This window comes from Triticum urartu, chromosome 2A (genome assembly GCF_056163025.1).
Source record: "Triticum urartu cultivar PI428250 chromosome 2A, HENAU_Tu73, whole genome shotgun sequence".
Classification (NCBI taxonomy): Eukaryota; Viridiplantae; Streptophyta; class Magnoliopsida; order Poales; family Poaceae; genus Triticum; species Triticum urartu.
This window is the reverse complement of record NC_141874.1, coordinates 542,208,771-542,212,431: the sequence shown is the minus strand read 5'-3', so window position 1 is coordinate 542,212,431 and position 3,661 is coordinate 542,208,771.

Below are 3,661 nucleotides of genomic sequence, written 5' to 3'. Positions count from 1 at the left end.
TCTGCAATTCCTGTGAAGCCTACGCCTCTCCGTCGCCCCAAGGCCAAGAAGCTCAAGCTGGATGAGGAGGCAGGCCAAGAAATTCCTCTTCCACCTCCGACGCCCATCGCTACAATGTAGGCAATCGGTGCATCACTTGGGATCGCTCCGGAGGAGTTATCAGTGGAGAAGCTTATGGCTTCTCCTAAACAAGCTTCACAAGATGACAGTTCTCATGATGAGTGAACTACAGAGTTATTTGCTGGGACCATGGAAACACCTGGTCGTTTGTTCTTTTGGTTTACTTGTGTCTTATGTTTCTCTGAACTTGTCTGATGTGGCTGTGTGTTACTCTGCGACACTTATAACTGAGCTGTTAAGCAGCGCAGTTCGACTCTATTATCTTTTGTTAGTTATCTATGGAGACTACATCGTTTCGTAATTGGAATGTGTTGTGCTGGAATGTGCGAGGTCTGAACTCTGACGCTCGACAGCATGACATTAGAGCTAAGATAGAGGAGAGTCACTGCTCCATAATTTGTTTGCAGGAAACTAAGTGTGAGCAGTTTGACATTAGGAAGATTCGGTCCTTCTGCCCTAAGCATTTTGATCAATTTGCTTTCTTTCCTTCTGTGGGTGCTTCTGGTGGAATCTTGGTCATTTGGAATTCTTCAGTATTTGAGGGGGAGCTAGTGGAATGCCAACGCTTTAGTATTGTTGTTTCTTTTAAGTCTGTTCATAACTCAGAATGATGGACTATGGTTTCTGTCTATGGGCCATGTGATGGTCAACCTAGATATGATTTTGTGAGTTGGTTATATCACCTAACTATCCCCTTGGATGAGAATTGGTTGCTTCTTGGTGATTTTAACTTCATCCGCTCTCTAGATAACAGAAATCTGCCAGGAGGAGATATAAATGACATCTTTCTCTTTAATGAAATCATAGGCCATCTTGGGCTTCTGGAATTGCCAATAAAGGGTAGAAGCTTTACTTGGTCCAACGTGCAGCAAATCCCTCTCTTGGAACAACTTGATTGGTTTTTCACATCCTCTGATTGGATCTCTCACTATCCTAACACAGTTGTCTTTCCTCTGGCAAAAACCTCTTCGGATCACGTTCCATGTGTGGTTTCAATTGACACTAAAATTCCCAAGTCCAAGATTTTCAGGTTTGAAAATTACTGGGTTGAAATGCCAGGGTTTATGGAGTGTGTCAAGAAATCTTGGGAGGCCCCTGTTTTTTCTGATCTCTCTGCATCTGCAGTTTTAACTAGGAAATTTAAATGTCTCAGGTATGACTTAAGAGTTTGGAGCAAAAATCTCTCTTACCTTAAGAAGTTAACTGTGGAATGCAGTAAAGTTATTCTCTATTTTGATAAGTTGGAGGAGTTACGGCCACTGGTTAGATCAGAGTTCAATTTCAGGAAAATAGTCAAGTTGCATTATGAACATTTGTTGAAGCTCCACTATATCTATTGGAAGCAGAGGTGTATGATTAGGTACATCCAGGTGGGGGAGGAAAACTCAAAAAAATTCCATGCCATGGCATCTGAGCGCATGAGGAAAAACTCTATAGCTAGTCTGAAAACGCAGGAGATGGATGACCCTGTTTCTGATCATGCTCAAATGGCGGGAATCCTATGGGCTTCCTTCAAAAACTGAATGGGCCAGGCCCAGGACATTTCAATGGGCTATGATCTGGGCACACTCATCCAGCCTGTCCCTGGTCTGGGGGAATTGTCGCTTCCCTTCTCTGATGCTGAGATTAAAACGGTCTTGCAGGAGCTGCCAACTGACAAGGCACCAGGGCCCGATGGTTTTAATGGCATGTTTGTCAAGCGTTATTGGCCGATCATTGAGAAAGATTTCTTAAGTTTGATAAAAGACTTTTATGAAGGGAAACTTTCTCTGGAAAACATTAATGGGTCTCTCTTTACCCTTATCCCTAAGATGTTATCTCCTGAGGGACCGGATGATTTTAGGCCCATTTCTCTTACAAACACTTGCTTGAAGTTTCTCACCAAGCTGCTGGCTAATAAATGGCAAAAGGTGATTCTAAGCTGCATCCATAAGAATCAGTATGGTTTTCTTAAGGGTAGATCAATCCAGGACTGTCTGGCTTGGAGTTTTGAGTATATACATAAATGCAAACAGTCTGAGAGGCCTATTGTTATTCTGAAATTAGATTTTGCCAAGGCTTTTGATACTGTTAATGATGAGGTTATTTTGCTGATGCTCAAACACAAAGGTTTTGATGATAAATGGATTGGATGGATCAAAGAGATCCTTTCTATAGGGTCTTCTTCTGTGTTGCTAAATGGCATCCCTGGCAAGCAGTTCAAATGCAAATGTGGGGTCAGACAAGGGGATCCTCTATCACCTCTTCTATTTGTAATTGCAGATGACCTCTTACAGTCTGCGATTAATCAAATGCTGACACAGGGTGTCTTATCACTCCCAATCCCCACTCATGACCAGGAGTTTCCCATTATACAGTATGCTGATGATACTGTTATCTTTCTGTCAGCTAGAGATGAGGAACTGGTGGCTCTAAAGAACATGCTGCTCACCTTTCAACAATCTACTGGTCTCAAGGTCAATTTTGAAAAGTCCTCAATGATCCCACTCAACATTGATGAAGGTGAAGCAATTCGGTTAGCTACCCTATTTGGCTGTAGGATTGGCCAACTCCCTTTTACATATCTAGGGCTGCCCCTTGGAACCACTAGACCCAGGATTGTTGGTCTCATGCCTTTAGTGGATACTTTGGAGAGACGTTTGACTGCTAGCTCATGCATGCTCAATCAAGGATCACGCTTACAGCTCCTAACTTCGGTCCTGACCTCCATGCCAATCTACTTTCTTTGTAGCTTGCAAATCCCTCATGGTATTATCAAGCAGTTGGACAGAATCTTCAGACAATGCCTCTGGAGGGGGAGTTCTGATGCTCCAAAGCAATCTTTGGCTGCTTGGGATCTAGTTTGTCGGCCAAAAGATAAAGGAGGTCTTGGAGTGATCAACTTAAACATCCAAAACAAAGGGCTACTACTCAAGCATTTGCATAAGTTCTATAATAAGGTTGACATACCATGGGTGTCCCTCATCTGGAACAGTTATTATGCTGATGGTGTCTGACATGCTACAACCCCAGTGGGGTCCTTTTGGTGGAGAGATATCCTCAGGCTCCATGATGCGTACACACCTATTGCCTCAGTGCACATAAACATGGGTGACTCTGCTCTGTTCTAGACTGATGCTTGGCATATTGGTGGATCTTCTAGACCTTTATGTTGGAGACTGCCAAGGTTATTATCCTTTGTTAACAATGACAAGGTTTCAGTGCATGAATTCCTCATATCACAGGATATCTTTTCAATGTTTTTCTTGCCCTTGTCTCATGAGGCTGCTCAGGAGTTGCAGGTGCTAGAGGATTGGATAATGGCTTTGGACAGGAACACTAACATACCAGATGTCTGGGTCTGGCCGGGCAAATCGGGTGCATTCTCAGCCAAGAGTTTCTACACCTTAATGCACTCACATTTGCCTACAATTCAACCGTGTAAATGGTTGTGGAAAAGCAGATGCACATTGAAGATCAAAGTCTTTGGCTGGTTACTTTTCTTTGACAGGCTTAACACCAAGGACCTCCTGATCCGCAGGCACTGGAGATCCCCTTTGGA